Source organism: Lissotriton helveticus, chromosome 5_1, assembly GCF_964261635.1.
Source record: "Lissotriton helveticus chromosome 5_1, aLisHel1.1, whole genome shotgun sequence".
In the NCBI taxonomy this organism is placed as follows: Eukaryota; Metazoa; Chordata; class Amphibia; order Caudata; family Salamandridae; genus Lissotriton; species Lissotriton helveticus.
Genome location: NC_136065.1, coordinates 307,529,141 through 307,553,296, shown reverse-complemented (window position 1 = coordinate 307,553,296; position 24,156 = coordinate 307,529,141). Strand labels below are relative to the sequence as shown.

General features: G+C 46.8%; 1 long non-coding RNA gene across 3 annotated transcripts in view; it reads left to right on the top strand.

Moving 5' to 3' along the window:
• The window catches only part of LOC144754482 (uncharacterized), a 620,848-nt gene that overhangs the window by 18,599 nt on the left and 578,093 nt on the right, over window positions 1-24,156 (top strand). The window contains exon 2 of one of the 3 annotated variants that reach the window (XR_013594730.1): window positions 16,931-17,031. The exons of the other annotated variants lie outside the window; for them this stretch is intronic. This is a non-coding gene — a long non-coding RNA (uncharacterized LOC144754482). The remainder of the gene's footprint in view (window positions 1-16,930; window positions 17,032-24,156) is intronic. 3 annotated transcript variants of the gene reach the window in all.

Sequence of the window (24,156 nt, the reverse complement as noted above, 5' to 3'; positions counted from 1 at the left end):
GTGCTGCCTACAACAAATCACCCGGCAAGGCCCAACCTTTCATCAGATATCGGTGGACCCCCAATAAAAACGGGCACCTCCCCATCATAAAGTAAGTGAGAGAAATGAGCAGGGAAAAGATGTGAGCAAGATTCGGCAGGGTGTGTGTGCGTTAAGAAGGTTTTATGGCTTGTTGAGCCTTGATGCTATCTTGTTCGGCCACTGGAGAGGAACTGACCTAACAGGTTTGGCCTGGGGCAATGGTTCCAACTTGCACAGGTCATAGGAAAGTCGATTAAGGTGTACGTGTCCTTTTGGAATTGAATCTGGCTGGATTAAGGCCTATGTAAAGGGCGACTCACAAAATGGCTGCCATACATAAAATGGAAGCTAAGGGTTTCAGAACGAAAGTGACAATTTCGAGGTGAAATCGTCACTCGAATATGCTGAAAATGCTTGTACATGGTGTACTCGTCATTCTCGGTCTTTTGATACTAAATTCGTCATGTTATGATAAAGTTTTTATTCTCGAGTCCAGAATTTTCAGAACCACACATTGCGCAGTTGGCACTAGAGTACCAAGAGACCTGAAGCTGGTGTGCTAAACAGGTGTCAAACATAATGTGAAGGTGCATCACACATCCCCTCTCGCTCCATATCCCTCTGGAGACTGCTGAGACAGTGGTACCCCTGGTGCTCTATCTGGCCACTGCTTATACTTCTGCTCTCACTGTGTGTACATGCTATAAGTCACGCCTAAGTATGGGGCGAACGGATAAACAGCTGGGCAAATTGAACTTTGAAGCAAAAAAGAATTTTAAGTCCCAAACCCCAAATGCCTCCGACACTGAGCTAGATCCTGAAGTTGGTTCAAGCACTAAACTGGAGCGTCTGATAATGACTATGCAACAGAGTCTTCACACCATCTATGCCAAGATAGACCATCTGAACCTGCACATTGACAATATGGCGACGAAGCTGGAAAAGCATGGAATGATAGCAGAAGGATAGAGGAGGAAAAAAGGTTTATATTTATATAGCGCTTGTTACCCCTGATGGGGTGTTGAAGCCCGCTATTCAGGAAGCCCATAAAGAATAAGTGGTGAATTAATATGGTGAAATATGAAAGTAATTTCAGTGGTCGATATTAGTCAGTTATTTGGAATGAGAAGGATAGCGGAGGGATAAAAGGGGAAGAAAGGTTTGCATTCATATAGCACTTGTTACCCCTGATGGATGTTGAAGTGCTTTTCTGGCAAGTAGCACGCCACTCCGGAACCCATAAAGTATCAGTATTGAAAATTAGTATAGTAAAATATGAAGTAATTTGAGTAGTGGATAGGTTATTCAGTTATTTGGGTAGAGAAGGGTAGGTGGCGGGATAGAAGAGGGAAAGAGGTTTGTATTTATAAAGTGCTTAGTACCCCTGTTGGGGTTTTGAAGCACAAGTAGCACGCTACTCTGGAACCCATAAGGATTAGTGTTAAATTAGTATGGTGAAACATGAAAGTAATTTTAGTGGTGGATATGTTAATCAGTTATTTGGATTGAGAAGGGTTGAAGAGGGGTAGAAAAGGGAAAAGGTTTGCATTTATATAGCGCTTGTAACCCTGATGGGGTGTTGAGACGCTTTATTGGCGAGTAGCCCATAAAGGATTAGTGGTGAATAGTTAATTTTGATTGAAAAGGATAGCTGAGGGATAAAAGGGTAAAGGATGATTTTTTTTTTTTAGGTCTTAGCAGTAGGAGGAGGCTTTTGGATGAGTAAAAAAGAGTTTTGGAGGGGAGGAGTCAGAAGGAAGAGTTTAGAAAGGTTTGTTTTAGGGGATCGGTGTAGTAAATCAGATGATGCAAGGAGGGGTAGAGTAGGAGAGTTTTTTTTGGGGGGATCATAGTAGTGGTATGGGGTTTGGGATAAATGAGAGAGTGGATGTAGAGGATATATTGATTGATGTATAGGATGAGCGATAGGGTAGTGCATTGGAAAGAGTAGTAGAAAGAAGTTTGAGATCAGTCAGAAGGTTGGGCTAGAAGATATATTGAGAGAAGTATAGGCTGAGAATTAGGGCAGTGCATTGAAAATGCTAAATTAGAAAAAAATGATACATATGTACATTCAAAGTATATAGATACTTAAAGGAGGTAAGTATACGTAGATTAAAGATATTGATAGAGGCACAGGATGAGAAATAGGGTAGTGCATTGGATATGCTTTTTTCAGGAGAAAAGTATCAGACACGCAGATCCAAGTACATGGAAGGTACATAGATGCACAATGGAAGTATTTACATGTAGACCAAAGATATTTATTTATTATTAATATTTTTTTTTTCTTTTCTTTGTTTTTTTCCCTCTCAACAACATAATTGTTTTACATGTTTATACAAAGCAATACACAAAGATAGGTACATATCTAGAGGGAAAACAAATGCTTATATGCAGAGGGATATGCTGTAAATTTCTGTTTGCGTATGATGCTTATGTGGGGAAGAGCCAATTCTTGAGTAGTTTTCTGAAGATAAGGTGGTTGTCGGTGGACCTTATGTTGGGTGGTAAAGAGTTCCATAGTTTGGCTGCTTGAACAGAGAAGGATGTGCCATCTATGTTTTTTTTCTTGTATCTTGGGATTTTGAGGCGAGATGCTCCTTTAGAGCCGATGTTCCTTTGTTGAATGTGTTTGGTGATTTTATTCCTGATGAAGAGCGGTCCCATTCCATGTATTGCTTTGTGGGTGATACAAAGCAGTTTGAACGTGGATCTTCTGGTAACTGGTAACCTATGCAGGGCTTTCAAGGCAGGGGAGATGTGGTCTCGCGGTTTGATATGCAAGAGTAGTCTGGCAGCCGAGTTCTGAATCCGTTGTAGTCTTTTCATGGTCGTTAAAGGTGATCCATGGTAGAGGCTATTGGCGTAATTGAGTTTGGACAGAACAAGGGAGATGGTAGCTTGGACCTTGTGTGGCAATCCCAAATGACGGAAAATTCGTCACAGGGTTTTTATAGTGACAAAGCTTGATCTTGCTAGTTTGTCCACTTGGGCATTCATCGACAGCTTGGAGTCCATGGTCATTCCGAGGTTTCTTACTTCCTTTGATACTTTAGGTGGTGATCCCAGTTCATTCGGCCATGCAGCAAGCGGGTTGTAATGTTTCCAATCGCCACACGTGAGTATTTCAGTTTTTGAAGCATTCAATTTGAGATGGCTCCAAGTCATCCACTGATCCACGGCTCTGAGACAGCTGAAAATTGGTGATTTTCCAATGTCTTTTGGGCATTCCAGTTGCAGGAGTATTTGAGTGCCATCTGCATAGTTATAGCACGTCAGGTGAAATTTATTGATCAGTACTGGTAATGACTTCATGTTGATGTTGAAAAGCATGGACGAGATGATAGAACCTTGAGGGACCCTTGCTTTTGTGGAGTACGGTTTGGACAAGAAAGGTGGTGTTTGAATGACATTAGTTCTGTTTCGAAGGTAGGACAGGATCCAGTCTAGAGCAGTTCCCTCTATGCCGGCTTCATAGAGTCTTTGTTTCAGAGTGTCATGGTCAACCATGTCAAAGGCAGCTGAGAGGTCCAAGAGGAGTAGTGCAGCAACCCCGTTGCAGTCAACTGTATTCTTCAGGTCATCCCAGATGGCAAGGAGGGCAGATTCAGTGCCTCTTCGCGGACGGAATCCTGTTTGGAAGTCTGAAAGTATGTTATTCTCGTCAATTAATTGTGACATCTGGGCGAACGCTGCTCTTTATATCAGTTTGCCCAGGAAAGGTCTATTTGTAATGGGTCTGTAGTTGTCGGGGTTGAGCGGGTCCAAGTTTGTTTTCTTCAGTAAAGGGCGTATGTGTGATTTTTTGAGTTCTTCTGGAAATATTCCGGTAGTGAAGGAATCGTTGATGATTCTTCTTACTGGAGTGGCAGCAGAGGTTGTTAAAAGAATTGTCTTGAAAGTTTGTGGTGGACAGGGGTCAGAAGTGCTGCCAGCAGGCCTGCTTGCTTTGACCAGGTCCATAAATTCATCTTGTGAGATGTGTTGGAAGGAACAGAGAGGCTTGGTTAGAGTATTCTTGGATTGTTGTTTTGTACAAGGGTTTGTGCTGGTGCTTTGTTTCTGTTTTAAGTACGAGTCCAACGTGTGTGCTTTGTCCGTGTAACGATTTGCCAGTTTGTCTGGGAAATCTTGAGTAACAGGATGAGTTCCTTCTAGGCAATTTGGTTTGCGAAATTCATTTGAGTATTTTATAGAATTCTTTATTTGCACATTTAGCGTTTTGAATTCTGTCTGAATAGTACCTTTTCTTAGCTTTTTTGATAGCAGACTTGTATAATCGGTAAATTTTTTGTAGGTGAAGTTTGTCTTGTTTGGCGTTTGTTTTGAGCCAGGTACGTTGCAGCTTATTAATTTGTTGTTTTATGTCTTTTATTTCTAGGTTTCTCCAAGGCGATTTTTTTTTCTTTTGTTCTGTTGTGTGGTTTTGAGTGGTATCCGGGTGTCAAAAGCTTCCTGTAGCTATTCATATAGATTTTGAACAGAATTTATTGTTTCCAGATTTGTACTTGATGTTAGTTGTGTTTCTAAGTGTTCCAAATTGAGTTTGTCCCACAGCTGATAGGTGGATGGATGTAAAGTAGTTTTAGGTGAGTCGCTTAGGGTTGTTTTATGTTGGAAAGCAAGCAAGTAAGTGGTGGTCTGACCATGTGACTGGAGTTATAGTTTGAAAGGTAACTAGTTCAGTATTAGCAAAAATGAGATCTAGGATATGTCCAGCGGTGTGTGTCGGTTTGTGGACAATCTGATGCAGGTTCAGTGCGTCTAGGCCAGTGAATATTGTTTTTGGATGGGTCATATTGGCTTTGTCAAACCAAATGTTAAGGTCACCCAGAACGCATAGGTTGGAGTGTATTGTTATCAGGTTTGAAACTGTGTCTAGAAGTGCGTTTGGGAATGTCGCCTTGCTAGGTGGAGGTCTGTAAAGGAGCAGGAAGTTACAGGAGGTAGACGGTATAGGATTGCATCTTGTTAGAAGAGCTTCACAATTCTTTATGGAGATGTTGTCAATTTTAGTGATTTGTATTGTTTGCCTGAATGCAACAGCTAGACCACCTCCTTTTTAGGCTATACAATTTTGGGTGATTGTTTGATAGCCTAGAGGAATGGCTTCATGCAGGTCTGGAGCCATAACCTCTCCCAACCATGATTTGGTTATGAATAGTATGCCTGATTTTGCATCTGTGAGAAGGTCGTAGATATGATGTTTATTTTTAGAGAGGGATCGAGCATTTATTAGTAGAAAGTTTAGAGAGTGGCCTTTGGTGATAGTGGGACTTTGTTTTGTAGAAGAGTGATCAGTATTGTGTGGGTTTGTAGCAGGTGTGCTTTTAATGCTGGCATTAGCTGTATTAGGATAGCAATCGTGTAGCTGTTTTGTATCATGTTCCTCATCCAGCATGCTAAGAAGGCATTTTGATGAGTCTGTGTGTGTATGTGGTGGAGATGGTGTTTGAGAGTGAGTTGGAGTGCTGTGTTGTTTTTGTGGTGTAACATTGTTGTGAAGTAGATATGGGGAAGCGAAGTGTGAGGTGTGGCATGTTGCTTATATTTTTTGCGTGTGTTTAAGGTGGAAGGTGTATGAGTCAGGGGAGGTGGTGCAGCATGTGGGTCATGTAGTAAGGTTATAAATTGTCCAATGGATGAGAGGCGGTTAGAAGAGAGTTGCTGTGTTGCTGTCTCTGTGTCAGGTGTGGTGGGAGAGAGAAAGCTTGGAACTGGAGTTTGTTCCTCTGTGTGGTTTGAAAGGTGGGTGTATGTTTGTATTTTGTGATGGTAAGTATTATGAGGTGTTGTGTTTTGAAGATCTTGTTGTGCTGGTGTGTGTGATATGTTTTATTTTTGAGGAGTAGTGAAAAGGGGTGCTGGTGTATATGTTTCATGCAATGGATTTGGTTGTATAGTATTGTTTGTGAGAGGAGGTTGTGCGGTAGAGCGGGTCGTGATGTGTTTATGAGTAGATTGTATGTTGTGTGTGGGAGGGAATGAAGTAGAGGTAAGAGTGTTTGTCTTACACTGGTTTGTTACAAGAGTCAAAAAGTGTGGTGGTATGCAGTGTGTGTGTTGTGCATTAGTGTTATTATGGTGGAAGGGAGAGGAGGGTGTTTGTTGGACAAATGATGGAAGGATGATTATTTGTTTGTTAGTGATAAAAGGTGGTCTGTTAGGTGTAATTATAGCAGGGAGCGTGTGTCTGGATGGGATGTAGTTATGTATGTTGTTGATTGGCGTTGTGTTGGGGATGAGTGGATTGGTTAGTGGTATAGGATAGAGTTGTGTACTGTTTGTAGGTGATGGTGGATAAGTATGGTAGTTGGGATTGTAGGGTGTATAGATGTGGTTTGGTTGGGTTTGTAGTGCATGCTGGTACATTAATCTGTGTATAGGGTTTTGAGTAGTGTACATTTGGTATGAGTGTGTTGCTCTGTTTGTGGATGGAGTGTGCTGGGTATTTCTAAGTGGGAAAATGGGCAGCATTTCTGGCCCTGGCCCTGGTCAGTCTTGGACAGGCTCAAACAGGCAACTGCCCTTGCCCTCTCCGCCCTTAACAGGCTCAAACAGGCAACTGCCCTTGCCCTCTCAGCCTTTAACAGGCTCAAACAGGCAACTGCACTTGTCCATTCCGCCCTTACCCTCGACTCCCAGGCTGAGACGCCCTAACCCTGGCCTTTTATAGCCCTAGTAATCAGGTGACCCCGTCAGCCAATGGGAACCCTAGCCCTAACACTATCCAATCACAACACTAGCCCTGAAAATCTAGAACCAATAGGAGACCAGGACCTTACAGCCAAGCTTAGCCCTAATCCAAGCACCCAATCAGTTCAAAAACCCTGATCTCTACGTCCAATAGAGGCCCTAGCTCTACCAGTAGCCTCAACCCAAGTCCAAGCAACCAATGGCACAGGAAGCCCTAGTCCCTACTTCCAATAGAAAGCCTAACCCTACTCTTAGTCCCACAACTAGTCCAGCAACCAATCACACCAGAAGCCCTAATCGCTACTTCCAATTAAAGGTCTAACCCTAGCCCTAGTCCCAACAACCAATAAGAGAGGAAACCCTAGTCCCTACTTCCAAAAGAATTCCTAAGCCTAGCCCTAGCCCCAACCCTACATTGATTGAATCACAGACCCAGAAACCAATCAGAATACTCAAATACCCAAACAAAGAGGCAACCAACCCTAATCCAATAGAAACATCAGATACAACCACCAATCCGTGTATACATGTACCAACCACTAGCAGACCATATAAGATTACAGCGGCCTCTGACAAGGTTTGCTGGCCAGGGAGTTGGAAGCTGCTTCTCCTGTTCAGAATCTCCTAGGCGACAGACAGCCTCAATCCACACTTTGGACTTCTGCAGGTAAAGGCCTCACTTGAAATCTAACAATACTGTTTGAATAAAACTCTACTCCCTCTCCTGGCCAAAAAACGAAGTGCACAGTCCCTAGTAAACACAGTTTAAACGGCTCACAGAAGCACTCTCTGAAGTAGAATATCCCTTTTGCTGGGGGGCTGGGGGGGCAGGGGGCTGGTTTCACTGGCTTCTAAACACAATGGTGGCTGGGGGTGCACTGTTTTAACATACAGATGTTAGCACAGAGCAAAGGAGAAATTTGGAGGGAAAACTGAATAGTCACCAGGAATGAAAGAGAAAACTACAGAGTTTGGACTGCAAATCCCACAATTCAACATGTTAAATGGAAGCAATCATGGGCAGGAAAAACCACAAGTTTAAAACACAAAACAGGTGATAAAATACGCAATCACAGGCAGGTTAAAAGTACAATTTTAAACTGTAACAACCACAGGCAAAGACAGTAATCACAGAAAGGGAAAATCGTTTTTTAAAAAACTTTTGTTTTGGGGAAGAGACAGTACTAGTCTGCCTCCTTACCACTTCCTGGACTCTGCACACTGCAATCTGGGGCACAGGTAGGCTGCAACTCACAAGATGGAGGAGAATGATTTGGGGTGCACCATGCAAGGCCTTAAGGGGCCTGGGCAGGTGTGAGGGGACGGCTCAGAGTTGCTTGGTAGTTGAATAGCCAAACCCAGTCCTGGGTCTGCTGGCCTGGGGGAGGGTGGAGGGGGTGGCTGGGGAGCTGCTTCTCCTTTTCAGAATCTCCTAGGAGACAGACAGGCTCAATCCACAATTTGGACTTCTGCAGGTAAAGGCCTCACTAACTTCAAATCTAACAATACTGTTTGAATAAAACTTTACTCCCTCTCCTGGCCAAAAAAGAAAGTGCACAGTCCCTAGTAAACATAGTTGAAACAGCTCACAGAAGCACCCTCTGATGTAGAAGATCCCTGTTGCTGGGGGAGGGGGGCGGGCAGGGGGGCTGGGTTCACTGGCTTGTGAACACAAAATGGTGGCTTGGGGTGCACTGTTTTAACATACAGGTCTTAGCACAGAGCCAAGGAGAAATTTGGAGGGAAAACTGAATAGTCACCAGGAATGAGAGGGAAAACTACAGAGTTTGGACTGCAAATCCCACCATGCAACACGTTAAATGGAAGCAATCATGGGCAGGAAAAACCACAAGTTTAAAACACAAAACAGGTGATAAAATATGCAATCACAGGCAGGTTAAAACTACAATTTTAAACTGTAACAACCACAGGCAAAGACAGTAATCACAGAAAGGGAAAATCTTTTAAAAAAAAAAACTTTTGTTTTGGGGAAGAGACAGCACTAGTCTAAAACAATGTTTGATGGATAGTACATTGGCGACATTGCACTGGTTTGGCATTGCTAATACAGGGACACTATTCAGGCATTATCACAGACAAATACATTGTGAGGTCAGGACATGACTGAATCCAAAATCTCGACAATATCATGGCTTAGCTGGAATGTTGGGGGGCTCAATAATCCTAAAACAATTCATCAGCTGCTGTCCTATCCGGATCGTCATCATATCCAGAAAGCCCTTTTTACAAGAAACTCACCTCACTAAGCGGGCGGTATCCACCATAGCCACTAGGTGGGCGGGGGTGAGGCTGGCTGCATCCTACTCCTCTTATGCGCGGGTGTATTGATTCTGATTAAGAAAGAGACCCCCTTTGTACCGATTTCTGTAGATGAAGATGACGGTGGCAGATATGTAATAGTACAGGGAACTTTATATGGTACATTGATGGTGATAGTAAACGTGTATGGACCGAATGTTGACGATCCTGCTTTCTATGATACATTATAGGGTAAGCTTAACAATCTACCTCCTTCTACTATTATTTACGGGGGTGATTTCAATATGATTCTGGACCCCGCCGTGGACAGGATGTCCATGACGGACCCCACTCCTAAGAGGGCTGCTTCTTCGCTACATGATGGTATGCTTACCTTGGGGCTTACAGACATCTGGAGGTTATGTCTCCCTGGTTTTAAAGAAGGTACTTGGACAGGATGTCCATCACGGATCCCACTCCTAAGAGGGCTGCTGCTTCGCTACGTGATGGTATGCTAACCTTGGGGCTTACAGACATCTGGAGGTTATGTCTCCCTGGTTTTAACCCCTTCCATGCTCATGACGAGCTCAGCTCGTCATGCAGCACAGAGCTCGTGTGCTTATGACGAGCTGAGCTCGTCATGACCACACCCTTTTTTATTGCTGTCCAGCACAGCAGGGGAAATTCTCAAGCAGCGATGAGGTTAAAGAAGGTACATGTCACTCATATGCGCGACAGGTTTGGTCTCGTATAGACTACTGGTTAGTCATGCAGGACGACAATGCTTGGATAGTACAGATAAAGCACCTACCTTAGACTTTGTCAGACCACTCCCCCGTATATCTTAGCATGGCGTTACCATCTTATACCCCCTCTCAATTCCAATGGCAGTTGCAGTCCTCTTCTCTATTGGACCTAGTGTTCTGTGAGGGGATCAGTGAGGCCATCACTGACTATTTTTCACATAATACCGGCTCGGTCAAGTCAGTGGGGACATTATGGGAGGCTTTTAAAGTGAACATACAAGGGCCTGTATAGGTCTACAGAGTGGTGTACTGAATTCACTACGTAGCACCATGTCTTCGCTTGAACGTGAATTGAAAGAACTGGAGCGACAATATGAAGTCATGGCTGATCCTGCCACACTAGCACTCATAAAAGAAAATTACAGAATATAACGAAGTTGCTGACCAGGAGATACGACATATGTCCCATAGGAGTAAGGCTATATACTATGGCGAAGGTGACAGACCTGGTAGAGTGCTTGCCATCCGTATAATAGAACCCCAAGACAAAGCATATATAGTTAATGCAGTCCTTGCTGATGATGTAATGCATTATGACACACCCAATATACTACAAACTTTCACAAAGTATTATACTGAAATGCATGCTCATCGACAAGCTGCACATGAGACTGAACTACAACAGTATCTAGACGATATAGCGCTGGTATGGCTCTCTAGAGGACAACAAGAGTTTTTAATGTATCCTATTACCCTAGACAAAATACGGGACGCCATTACTGCGCTTCCTAATGGAAAGTCGGCTGGCATCGTCAGATTGCCTGCAGAATTCTATAAGGCATATATAGACATCCTCGCCCCCTGTCTTCACCAGGTTTACGAAGAAGCGTATGAGACTCAGGGCTTACCTCCGGCGGCCGGCTCCCTGTCAAACTGCCAGACAGGTGTGATTCCTATCAACCACTCTCCTTAATTAATACTGATGTAAAGATTTTAGCAAAAGTTCTAGTGACCAGAAGGAAGCTACTCCTTCCAGTTATGGTCCTGCCAGATCAATCTGGGGTTGTCCCTACTCGCTCAACCTCCCATAAACTGCGGACACTCTTTGCGGTTATGCATGTACTGGAGCCCACACTGCCGGCAGTGGCGGTGCTCCTCGATGCCGCTAAGGCATTTGATTCTATCTCCTGGTCCTATATGTTTGCAATTCTGCATCGCATGGGGGTACCCTTTATTTTTTTATTTTTAAATTTTTTTTGAAAACCTTTATTGTGCAGAAATTGCTCACAAATACAGGCCTACAACCCATCGGGCCGGCCACCACAATTATAGAAGCACATTGGTCAGGACAGAAGCTCCAGCAGGGTACCACAGTAATCCAAACGGGAATCAAAGGCGAAAAGCCACAGAGCAACCACCACGAGCAGGATGAGAGAAGGTTGATTTTATAATAGAAGAAGGGGTATAGCAGAATAATGGCAATCATTAAGGTCCAGAGGGCCGTGGCGGGCCGCGAGCAAGCAGTAATACAGAACACAGGAAAATTCAAAAAGAACAGTTACATTTTAGCAAAGGCAGAACGTGAGTCCTACATTAATAAGCAATTGCAACCGCCGCCCAGCGCCCACCCACCACTACGAGAACACACAATGATACACAGAACGGAAAATAGGCTTGCAAAACAAAGAGCCCTCCGCTACAACAACCCAGGGGAGGGAAGAAAAGAAAAAGGGGGGGGGGAGAAAGGGAAAGGACATCGGGAAAAAAAAAAAGGGGGGGAAGAAAGAACGCGGCATCACAGCATGCGCCCCATGGCTAACAAAGCACTCAAAAGTAGACCGGCACAGGGAACCCGTGGTAACAGGAGTAATAGATGCATAGTAAACCGCGACGGCGGGGAGACCAGAAGGTCCATGCTAGCAAAAAACACCCCAGGGGGCCCACATGCAGACACCGCGTCCCGAAAAAAGGGGATACATAAGAGCCATAGAACCAAAAAAGGAAAAAAAGGGGGGGAAAACAAAATGACAGACCCCCCCCACCCCGCACACCCCACCCTGCACCCCTGCAGAAGGCTATGGCCTACCCCCCCAGCAGCGTGCCTGTCGCCCTAACCAGAAACCCGAAATATAGAAGAGTTAAAAGTAAAGAAAGAACCACAAAGACAAAAAGAAGAAGGGGAAATAGGGAAACAACGACGGGAGAGGAGCCACATAATCAAAACCATCAGCTCCCACCCCCCCGCCCGAACATACTTAGTGCCCACGGGAAGATAGTAATTACAAGGATAAGTCCAGGAACATGAAGGAGAATCGAACATAGTCATACAGTCACAAACGGATCATCCGACCATACCGCAAAATAATAGTCCACCGAGGCAAGTTCATCTCAACCCTGTCCTCGTCTATCCAAAGCCGTAGGCATACAACGCACCAGGAACCAGATCATGAGGAACCAGAGGCGAATAGCAGGGAGTCCAATCGTCGATCCACACAAGTCATATCGATTTCGACCCAGATGAACAGGAAAAGACGGCAACCACCGCAGGTATTGCAGGCACAGTTCCGCCGACAATAGGAGGAAATCCGTCTCGGCGGAGCAACCACAGGATCTTCGTGCGGCCATTCGAGGCAAAAAAGGAATGGGAGATCCAACGAGACCGGTCCGGACGGGACCCGGCCGGCGGACCCCCAGCACAGGGGAAATCACATGATGATTGAGAGCAGCGGGTATCCGTACACCCAAACAAGCGGCAGCCGCCGGGTCCACGACCTCCAGGAAAGTCCCAGCAGCACACAGCAGCGATGAAGCCGCACACACCGGGGGGGGCCCAGCAGGCCCGGCAAAATGACCATCATCCAGTCCAGCGATAGGTGCGGTCATAGAAGCACTCCAGGAGCGCAAGGCGGCGAGAATGTCGCCAAGCGTAGGCTCACCTTTACGGTATTCAGCAAACGTGCCATGCGGCGGACCAGCGTCGCCAGTCTCGGCCCGGCTGAGAGACAGGGAGCCGGCCGCCATCTTGGAAGCCCGGCGGGGCCGCGGCAATCTCCAACCCCCGTCCGGCCACAAGCGGGGTCACACAGGATACAGCCGACCACAAGCAGAGGCACCCCCAGGGCAGGAAGGCGGGCCACCAGGATAAGGAGGGTCGCCGGCTCCCCCACGCCACCGGCTCTGTTCTCCGAGTCCGGGCGGAGGGACTCAAGATGGCCGGACAGGAGAACAAAGGGGAGACGAGCCACATACACGGTCAACCCCCGTCCATGGAAGGCAGCGCCTCAACACCAGGCCGCAGGATCGCCGGTCAGGCCCGGAGAGCCGTCACCGGTCTAATTGCACATCGGCCTCTCCGACCAGCCCACACCGCCACCAAGGGTCGGCTACAGCGCTCCGCCCTGCCCGGGCGCCGCCGAGGAGTTTCAGGCCCGCCCGCTCCGGAGGCCCCGAAGCGAACAAGGGCGCAGCTCAGGATCCGCGGCACCTAGGAACAGGCGGATCAGACGGTAAGTGCCAGCGAAATGTCGTAGTTCCATAGTCTACCAAAGAATACTTCCCGGGGCAGGATAAGACACAGGATAGACGTTCCAGGCAGGAAAGCGAACGGAGCCGAGCTAAAACGCGGCCATCACGGACGCGAGCTTGGCTCCTCCCCCCGGGGTACCCTTTATTTTTATTAATTGGATACAATTGCTCTACACACGTCCTACTGCACGGGTGAGGGTCAATGGTCGCTTGTCAGAGGTAATCCGTATTCAACGCGGCACGCGTCAGGGATGTCCATTGTCCCCCTTACTATTCCACTCATCCTTGAACCGCTGGCTTGTATCCTACAGCAGAGCTATGCTCAAGCAGCCTTGCGTTTTCTCCAACGCCCTCTGGCAGTCTCCATGCATGCAGACAACATGGTGCTGTATGTCTGGGGGCCTGCTCTGCACCTGGCACCCCTCATCAGGGAATATATCCATTTTGAGTGGTTCTCTGGACTTGGTATAAACTGGTCCAAATCGGTGATCCTACCCCTCACGGATTGCACCCCCCCACTTGACCTGGACTACGCCTTAGTGTGGTGTACTAATACTGTAAAATATTTTGGCTCCATACAGATCCACAAGTTGTGATACAATCTAATTATGACACAGCCATCACACGACTTGAAGGACAAATAGCCCGCTAGATCAACCTGCCCCTGTTCTTTGCAGATCGCATAGCGTTAATGAAAATGTTATTTTTTCCACATTTTCTGTATCTCTTTTTAATCATTCCTGTCCAATTGACGTGTCACTTTTTTAATACACTCTACTCCCTCCTGGGTACGCTGGCATGGGGGGGGGGGGGGGGTAAGAAACCTCGCCTCCAATGGGGGACACTTATGAGCAGGGAGGTTTTACGGCAACCGATTTTCATCTGTATTATCTGTGCGCACAGGCCCACTACGCCTACTACTGACAGCAGCATCCAGCTTCCATCCCCCATGTTGCGGTAGAGCCGGGAGCCATTCACCAAATACCACTCAAGGCCATGATAGTGAATACACACACAGTTTTTGAGAAGGGGCCGTTCGACACAGTTCAAACCACGGCCTAAGCATGGCGGGACCTGGGAAAACGAACGCAGAAATCGCCGCTATATGCACCCAATATGCCACTTCTTTACCATACAGGTCCCTCTGTTACTGCTGAGCCAGGTGCCACAAAGACCCTTAAAGATATGAATATGGTGAAAATGGACGATGTGTTTCCTTGTGGCCAATTCATAGCCTCGGCGGCTGTGGCTGCAGGTGGCGCCGTCACTGCTATGCAACTCTTTATTTATATTAGACTGCGTTGTGCTGTGCGTATGCTTTATCCACAATTTCCTGTAGAACCACCTGCGCTCGAAGCACTGCATCCTTTATATATGGCCACTTCGCGGGTGAAGCTGGTCACTAGATTGTATCAGGTATCCAAGAGGAAGGTGGTTACACTAGGTGTATCTGCATTAAATAAATGGAATGCAATTTTACCAAATCCCATATCTGAGGACGAGTGGTCTGGATGCTGCCGCCTGACGGGGCACTTAACAGCGAACGGTAACTTGAGGTTGGCCCACTGTAAGTATTTACATCAACTGTACTATACACCTGCCCAGCTGTATAAATACGGTCTGCGGGACTCAGATATCTGTAGGCGATGTGGAGCGACTAACGCAGACTTTTATCACTTAGCTTGGGAATGCCCAAGGGTGTATTCATATTGGGGTTTGTCGTACAGATTGTGCACTTGATTGAACTGCCTCTAACCTGTACTCTCCAACTTTGTCTTTTGGGCCTGGTCGCTCACATTAAGGCCTCGCATAGGAGGTTTGTGGCTATATCATTACTAATGGCCAAGCGAAGAGTCTATATGCCGGGGGGGGGTAGACCTGCACCTACCACTGAACTATGGCTGCAGGACCTGACCTGTTGTCGTGATCAGTTTACATGCTATGCAGAAGAATTGCCTACGTCATCAAAACCACAGGACATTTGGGCTCCCCTTACAACTTATTTGCTGTCTGTAGCCACTATCTGATGTACTGTATTTACAAGGGGAAAAATATATATGCTCTGCATTCCACTGTCATGAAATGTATCCCTTTTGTTCTTCTCTTGTGAGTATAATGTCATATGATGCCTTTTTTATTTTTTGTTTTAGTGTAATATTCTCATTGGGATTGTATATGTTAATGTTAATATGAATTTGTAAAGCGCACTGACACCATAGGTTTCCTGGCGCTAAATATGTATGAATGAAGAAGTGCGCGGCCAACAGGTTAACAGGGCTGAGAGAATAACCAGGTCGTCAAGGCCTTTCTGAAACTCAATAATGTGTCAATGGTCTTCAGCCATGTCGTGTGTTATTCAGAAGCATCAGCTTAATTGTAATATGCCAATCCTGAGCCAAATGCTATGTACTGTATACATTTATTTTGTATCTTGTTACTTTTGAAAACAAATAAATATTTTTTTTTTTTTAAAAGTTCAAGGATGGCAATGCCCGGATAATTTTTTTGTTGAACTTCAAGCGGGTCATCTCCACCGCTGCCTGGCCACAAGAAAGTAAGGGAACAATACATAGCCCCCTTACTATTGGGAGAATTAGAAGCCACATACCAAGCTGCTAACCCCACAGGAGCAACCACCTACGCAGATATAAAAAAGGCGATCCTGGAATGATTAGGTTGCGACTTGGAGTATTACCGTAGCCATTTCCGAAATGAAAAATGGACAGTAGAGGATAACCCTCATGCCTTGTACTACCGCATAAGGGGCTTAGGGAACCGGTGGCTACAACCCTCCTCATCTTCCATAGGTGACCTCACTGAGAAGATCTACCTTGAACAATATTTAGAAGCCCTCTCCTTAACAACAGAACATGGATCAAGCAACATCCCAAACTTAGCGTCACTATGGCTGTTGACTTAGCCTGTGCCTATCACCAGTCCCCTGAGGTCAAGGCCCCTTCCCACTGTGTCTCTATAGGTCCACCCAAACCCCCGAACAAGACACCGGCAAACCCATCAGAGAGCAAGGGTCCCCCGTCACTGAAATACCACCCCAGGTCAGCCTCTGCTACTAGTCCAGTATAAGCCCCACAGTGTTTCCACTGTGCTGAGTGGGGACACAGCCCGACACTGTCCTGCCTGCAACTCTCCCCCCAGAGCCTATGGAAGTACGGTATACCCAAGGACAGGTGTTAATCACAGGAGAACCCCCAGAGAGGTATAATAAAAAGATAAACGTTAACGGGAAGCCCATTATAGCCCTACTGGACACCGGGTTTCACCACACAGTCATCAGTTGAGAACTTATACTAAGTTCTCAGATCTTGAATGGAGAATACATACAAGTCACATGTTTGCATGTGGAAAAAAAGATGTATCCTATTGCAGAAGTGTTTATTGACGTTTACGGAGAGCCCCCAGTTAGGGAAGGTGGGAGTAGTGCCCTCTCTCCCCAAAACCGTCCTGTTAGGAATGGATCTTCCCAGATTCCACGACTACCTGTCCTCCCTCACACTCCCTTCCCCCCTGGTGGTCTGGTTAGAAAACGCTCCGTTCTTCAGGGAAGAAATAGGTGAGCCCTCCATCAAAAGAATGAAATCCCGTAGGGAGAAAAGAGTAGGGAAAAATGAGCGCTGTACAACAGATCCTGTCGTACCATACCTACTCATGTCCTTCCTCAGATGTGCCACAGAAGCCAGGCCGGAGTTTCCGAACAGCACAAAGGGACGATGCTACACTGCAGCATGCCTGGGAACAAGCACAAGAGGATCACCCAGAGAAGGTAAGCCCTTATTTCTGTGTAAGAAAAGGTCTCTTGTATAGAATAACACGTGAAAACAGACATACTAAAGAACAGTTGTTGGTCCCCAAGGCGTTTCGTAAACAAGTTCTTTGCAAGGCCCATAGTCAAACAGGGGCATTATGAGAAGGAGCAGACGCTGTTTTGTTTGTTAAACAAATTCTATTGGCCGGACATATACCAAGAAGTGGCCAGATATTGTACGTCCTGTGTCAGATGTCAAGTGATTAATACACCTGTGCTTCCACGTGCTCCACTGCATCTCCTCCCGATAATAGATATTCCTTTTCATAGGGTAGGGGTGGATCTAGTAGGTCCCCTAATTCCCTCCGCCTGTGGGCACCAATATACTCTTGTGTTGGTGAATTACGCCACCCGGTATCTGGAAGCGATCCCCCTTGACCAGTACAACCACCACAACCGTAGCACAGGCCATCATTCTCCCGTGTGGGCTTTCCCCACAAAATATTGACTGACTAAGGTACCCCGTTTATGTCCAGATTAATGAAACAGGTTGCGACCTCTTGAGAATTAAACAGAGACGCACAGCTGTATATCATCCCCAGACAGATGGATTAGTTGGAAGAGGTGTGGTGCAGTGGCCAGGGCGGCTGACTTTGGAACACCGGGGCTCACAGTTCGATCCCCGGCACCGGAGGCAGGTTAGCCCAGCACCGTGCGACTCTGGGCAATAGCTTGCTTAATCTTCCCGACGGCCCCCAGCGCCTTGACACCCTTAGGGGTAATTGTTCACGCTTTACAAATACCGGTATTAGTTGAGAGATACAATAAGACCATTTTAACATTGTTGAGAAAAGGTATAGACAATGCAGGTAGAGACTGGGACCGCCAACTACCTCTCGTGTTGTTCACCTTCAGATCACATGAACAAAAATCCACTGGGTTTTTGCCATTTGAACTACTGTTTGGGAGAAAACCCCATACTCCTCTATATGGCAGCGGAACAGTAGACCGAGAGTAAACCCTTATTACAGTACAGCGCATCCCTAAAGGACACCCTAGCCACACTATGAGAGGAGGTATACACAAACATGGAAAAAAACAAAGCCAACAAAAACAACTGTGTGATCAAACAACTAAACTAAGGGAATTTTTGGTGGGAGACTATGTTCTGATACTCCTACCCACCACTGATAAAAAGCTGCTAACCACCTGGCAAGGGCCCTATCGAGTTCTGAATAAGGTCCATCCAATCAACTATCAAATAGCTGTTCCCCACAAAAACCAGACAGGGCAAACCTAACACTTTAACCTTCTCAAAGCCTGGGACGGTCCTGTGTCCATATCTTTGTGTAAGCACATATAAGTACAACACGTGGCACTAGATAAACACTTGGAGATATCCTTGGCACTCCAAACCCCTAGGGAGTTTGTGCCCGTCCGGTTAGGAGAACAATTAACAGGGGAGCAGAAACAGAAATTGCAAACCCTGTGTAATGTCTGTTCCTCTGTTTTATCTGGGGTCTCAGGGCGAATGACCATGGTCGAACACAGCATAATCACAGAGAACATGAGACCGATCAAGTTGAGACCTTATCGTATCCCAGCCACAAGCAGACGGGCAGTTGACCAAGAGGTAAAAGCCTTGCTGGAAGCAGACATTGAACCCTCCCATGGCACCTAGTCCTACCCAGTCGTCCTTGTTTCCAAACCCGACTGAAGCATAAGGTTTTGCATTGACTTCCGTCAACTGAATGCCATCTCAAAATGTGATGCCTACCCCATGCCCCGGGTTGATGAACTTATAGAATGATTAGGAAATACTAGGATTATGTGTACCATAGACCTTACAAAGGGGTATTGGCAAATTCTTCTTTCTTTTGAGGCCTCAGAAAAGACTGCCTTTTCCACACCTTCTGGCTTATTTCACTTCAAAGTCCTCCCATTTGGTCTTCATGGCGCCCTGGCCACATTTCATAGATTGATGGACTTTCTTTTGCGTGCCCATCAGACATATGCCGTCACTTACTTGGACGACATAGTCATCCACAGTCCGGACTGGAAATCACATCTTATTCATCTTGAGGAAGTTTTATACACCCTACAATAGGCAGGCCTCACTATTAATCCTAAAAAATTACTTTCGGTACTGACCACATTGAGTATCTCGGATATGACATTCAGACAGGGATCATCAGACTGCAACTGAACAAAGTAGATGCCATCTAGATTATCTCTCGTCCCATCAACTGAAAGGATGTCCACTTTTTCTTAAGCCTGGTGCGTTATTACAGACGGTTCATCCCTCAATTCTCAAACATGGCTAGTCCCCTCACAGACCTCCTCATCAAAACTACATCAAAAAAACACATCCATTGGTCCGCTTTTGAAGAGCAGAGTTTTTGCCAGTTAAAAAAATCCTTGTGTATTGCCCTGGTCCTTGCGTGTCCTGATTTCAGAAAAACCTTCATTCTCTAGACCGATGCCTCCAGGGGGGCCTCGGTGACATACTATCTCAACCTGACGACATGGGCGCTCTACGCCCCGTTCTCTTCCTTAGTAGTAAGCAATTCCCAAGGGAAACATGTTAAGCTACAATTGAGAAGGAATGCCTAGCCACGAAATGGGCTATGGAAGCCCGTCAGTATTACCTCTGTTGCCTGCATTTCCTTTTGCTTACTGACCATGCCCCCTTACATGGCTTTGCCTACATAAAGACTCCAACCATTCACTGGTTACTTGCCTTGCAGCCTTTTTCCTTTAGCACCCTACATGTTCCGGGGGAAGCTTCAGACAAATGTGGACTTCCTATCTCGTGTCCCCGTTTCCGATTGGCCCACTCGTCCAATCTTGGAGGGAAGGCAGTGTGAGAGTTCCAGCACTAACGCTGACAAGTCTTTCAATGAGCCCAACTTGGTGGTGGTTTCAGACCAGCCCGGTAGTGAGCGTCCCGCTGTAGTCGATCGGGCACGTCGGGGGAGTGTCCGGATGCCAGCGACGGAACAAGAAGGCGTGACCTAGAAAGCAAAGGAAGTGCTGACTTCAGGAAGCCAAGGAGGGAAGGAGCCAGAAGAGAGGACCGAGCCAGAAGAGAGTCTGAGGACTGAGACCTGCACGGCGATAGAAGCGGAGACACCAGGTCTGCTGGACCCTCCGTTGGGAGAAGAGGAGGGCCCAGGATTCAATGACAGCTCTCTGAGTAATGCTCTAGAGACCAGTACTCCAGAGGGGGAAGTGGAGGCTGGGACACCCTTCACCGCGGACCTGGAGGGTCGTGGGTTCAGGCAAGTGCCCAGTGCATGTTCCATTTCTTTTGAGGGTTGGTGGGTGGGTTTGCAGGCCGCACCGCCTTAAATACACTACTGTTCCCTGCACTAAGGTACCACATGGTTAGGACACTGGTGAGCGGAGCACACCCCTCCTCCCTTTTCTTAAACATGAGGACAGCAGCCTGATCCTCTTCGTATTTTCTTTTTGGTTTCTGCTCCCTCCTGAGGAAGACACCCCGACCCTGAAGGGAAAACTTGGCAACGTGGATAAAGGGAGACAACACCGGCTATTCTCTCTTCCGTTTGTGATCCGGACTGCCTTTGATCCCCTTTCCCACATCAAAGACAATTTATACAAAACCCAGGCTGCAAAAAAGAGTGTACCAAATAAATAATCCTACAACCAGGAAGCCTAAGAGTATTTTATGTGAGGAAGGGAGGGCCTGGGGCACCCGGTGTAGCCACATCCCTACAGTTCCTGCTTGGTGTCTTGGACCTAGAGTAATGGCACGTTTAGGGGCCTTAAACTGGCTGTAGTACTTTCAAAGTTCTTTTTCTTTGTTACATTGCAGTATCAAAAGGGATTGTAAAATCTGTTGTTTCACATTACCGGTGCATGTGACGCTGAATCCTATTTAACAATATTATTATATTTTCCAATCAATATTACTACTTCATCTTTTCCCAACTTTTACTACTTAGCGGAACTGTTAAGTTGGCCATTTTAGATTTTCATTTTCTGTACAAATGTTCTTAAGTAATAATCAATAAGCAATGCCCAAGTTCTGGCAACCACAACAATTATTTGAAAAAGACCATTGGTTATCGAAACATATTCATATAAAACAAAAATAATACAAAAATACAATAGCCAACTGGTGCTCACAAAGTTACACAAAACATACAAAATGAAAATACAAATTACAGTGTAGACGTTAGGGACCGCCTTTATAGACAAGATCACAGGTGTGTGGGGGGACCTCCATGAGGACTTGACACTTTTAGGGGGTGACTGGAACGACACAATGGGGCCTCTAGACCGACAACGAAGTACGGACCCTCAACCATTGTTGGGTCCCACTAAACTGGGCTCTCTGGCATCCACTTTGGGTTGAGCTGATGTTTGGCGAGAGTATCACCCCTCAGAGCAGGGTTACACATACCTATCTTCAGTTCATGGGTCCCAATCCCGATTAGATTATTTCTTCATCCCCTGCATATTTCTCCACCGTTTCTCCCGCGTAGCTCACCATCCTCGTGAGCTCTCTGACCACTCTCCGGTCGCCCTGCAGTTTCACATGCGATCTCGCAATCCCCCGTTTCACTGGCGCATGCCCCCCTGGCACCTCCGCTGCCCGGATTATCAGGACATGCTCCGCACAGCTATCTCCTAGTATCTGGACCACACGGCCCCTCCGCTCCATCTCGATGCATTTGTTGGAAACCCTTAAGCCTACCGTTCGGGGCGCCAAGATCAGTTACCGTACCAATGAAAAATGTGCATGGCAGGAGCAAATGGCGGCCCTAGAGTCGGGCCAGACCGCCCTTGCATTACAGCTTAACAGAGACCCTAGCTCAGTTACAAGGCGCAACCTGCTACATGCGCAACAAGAACTTCAGCAATATCTAATGGGAGAGGCTAAAGAAATCTAGGAGGCATCGCAACACCGAATTTACCAGTGGGGGGACAAATCGAGTAAAATGCTCCACCTGCTGTGTCAGGCGAATAGTTCTCTAGCGATAGTCCCCCACCATCTGAGTTGCGGAGAATCTGTGCGACACTTCACGGCCCTATACGCCAGACACGAACAGATCTCGGACGATCTAATTACGGAATACCTCAGGGATATCCCGCCATGACGGCTCTCGGACCAGCTACGCAAACAACTGGAGACTCCGATTACAGTAGATGAGCTCACTGGTGCCCTCAATGTGCTTAACCCGGGGCGGGCCCACGGTCCCAATGGATTCCCTGTGGAATTCCTACAGCCCCATATACACATGCCATATTGCCTCAGGATTGGCAACACGCCGAAATAGTCCTTTTCCTTAAGCCGAGTCACCCCCGGAAGATCCCTCCTCCTATCGCCCCATTTCCCTCATTAATTTCAAGCCAAAACTATTAGGCAAAGTCCTGGCAGATCGTCTTCGTGCCTGCGTTTCTGACTTGATCCCCCCCCGACTAGTCGGGCTTCATGCCCCAGAGAGCCACCCGTCACAATATACTGAGGGTTCATAATGCTTTAGCGGCAGCCCCAGCCTTGGGTCGGCCGGCGGCCCTACTGTTGGCTGATTATTGATAAAGCATTCAACTCCCTTAGCTGGGTATACCTCTTTCAGTTGCTTGAGGCAATTAACTTCGGTCCGCGATTCATTGCGCATATACGCCAACTTTATACAAACTTAATGGCGGTGGTGCGCATAGCTGGACATCGTTTATCCGCATTCCCTATACAAAGAGGCACGAGGCAAGGTTGCCCCCTGTCACCGCTATTGTTCGCCCTTGCGGTTGAACCCTTGGTAGCGTGGGTCAGAAGCGACCCGGTTCATCGGGGCTTTGAATGGTCACAGTCGCGCTCGGACCGTATCGCTTTATACGCGGACAATGTCCTATTTTTGATCACGGACCCTTGGTTCTCTGGGCCTCGCATCCTGGAGATCCTCAGGGTATTTAGGGGAACTACCTGCCTGCACACGTACCCAGCGAAATCCGTACTGTTTCCTGTGTGTGGCCATCAAGGATATGACGCTCTGCATCTTTGTGTCATCATGCCCCAAAATCTCTTGGGCACTTAACATCACTCTGCCACTTGCCAGCCTCAACAGTGAAACCTCAGTATGGTCCTCCCTTCCCTTGTCCCTATACTGCTGCTCTGCCATCTTTAAGATGGTATCGCTGCCCCAGATAATATATCGCCTGCAAAACTTCCTTTATTATATCCCGCACTCCTGGTTTGCACAGGTCAACGCCATACAAAACAGGTTTCTTTGGAATGGTGGAGCGGTGAGGGTTGCTCTTTGCACATGTGTGCAATCCACATATTGCGGGGGCATCGCGGCGGCTGACATCTATTCCTACTACGTGGCATCCCATCTGCTCGTGGTAAACGAGTGGTGGTAAAATTCCCCCATGGACCCGGAATACAAGATTGAGCACGCGGCAATGGAGAGGACCCCCCTCCTACATCTCCTCGACCACACGCCTAGATTATATGCCTCCAGCAGGTAAGGACGTATTCTCAATTTGGCGGGCTATAGTCAGAACGATGGGTTGGAACGGAAAGCTTACCTGGGCAACCCCACTGTGGCATGGTACCTACCTTCGTCCGGTGGCCGCTTTGAGGGGATTCTGGGGTGGTACCTTGTGGGGATATCGACCCTCAGTGATGTGATAAGGGGCACTTCCTTGAAATCCTATCAGCAACTACAAACGGAGTATAAATTGCACAAATCATAATTCTACAAATTCCTAAAACTCCGCCATGCTCTTACCCCTCTTGTCCGCACACTGGAGACCCTTCTGGAATTCTATCCCTTAGAGGGCCGTCTACTGATGGGTGATTTAGGCCTCCACAAGATCAGGCAAATAACCAGACCTTAACGACCCACACGCAGACAATGCTCGACTAGACACGATTGACATGGCAACCCTGGTGAGTTCGGTGACTCGAGAAAGAAAAGTTTTTCTTTCCTGATTTTTTTCAAACTCTGATTGAGTTCTGGAAATTCTACCTTTTGGCTACGTTCTTTTACCTGAGACTTCGGGTTGTTCAAGTCTACTTATGTTTGGAGGGTGGACCTAGCCTATACCTCTACCTCCTCCCTTCCTTTTTGAATATTATTATATACAGCGCGCAGCTGTGGGAGGCTCTTGTGT